Below are 978 nucleotides of genomic sequence, written 5' to 3' on the forward strand. Positions count from 1 at the left end.
TTCCTTGTTTTTCCTTCACATTTAGAAAAGCAAGGAACGCTTTCAGCTTTGCTAAGAACCTTTCCGGACGCCGAGGCTCTCTGTTTCTCTAGCAGAGATGCAGTATCTGAAATCACTTCATAACACACCATTTTTCGTCTTTTTTCCGAGACTTTATAAACGGGGGTTGGTTTTCCGTTTTACTTTTCAAAGAGAAAAACACCCCCTGCATTTAAATAAAGATGAATGATAATTTCATTATCAGGATAAGACTTTTTAGGATGGGGAAAAAGATGAACAGTTTTCGCCTTGCTGAAGGGTTTCTGCGCTCTCTCACAACCGGGGATACTGCAGTCTTTTGGAAAGGATGAAGAGGTAGGAACCTTGAGCTGCTTAGTATCAGGAATGACTGGATTAGAGCTTCCAACTAAAGAAAAAAACATCAAGAATCATGCATTTTAAAAACAGTTTATTCAACGGCCAAGGACAATGATCCGGCACAATGCAACGGTAGATATAAATATAACCTTATATAAGTGGTTGACCCTTGTCATTATTATTTTAATAGTTTCATACCTAATATTTCAACCATTTTCCCCCTGCAGATGATTCTACTCTGCGATTTGGTTTTTCTTTTTTCCCTCCCCTCTTCCCCCAACCTTTTTTTTTTTTCCGAGTGTGATTCTGTTTCTCAGTGGTAAACATTAACCAAACTCTTCCCGTGCGACAAGCGGCCAAGAACGGTCCCACCAGCTCTTACCACCGAGGCGTCCCCTCCTGCCGCCCTCCCCGCGGGGCAGCGGCCGCCGTACCGACTCCTGTGCAAGTTCAAGTAAACACATACAACCCGCATAATCCAGAGAAAAAAATTGCAACTCATCCATGTACCAGATTTCGGTGTCTCTTGCAAAAGTTTGCTGGTCCGTTTACGGTTTTAGATGGAGGTGGTTTTTTTTTTTTTAATTTTTTAAAAAATATTTTTAAAGCACTGTTCTGTTG

The sequence above is a fragment of the Geospiza fortis genome, unplaced genomic scaffold (assembly GCF_000277835.1).
Source record: "Geospiza fortis unplaced genomic scaffold, GeoFor_1.0 scaffold55, whole genome shotgun sequence".
NCBI lineage: Eukaryota > Metazoa > Chordata > Aves > Passeriformes > Thraupidae > Geospiza > Geospiza fortis.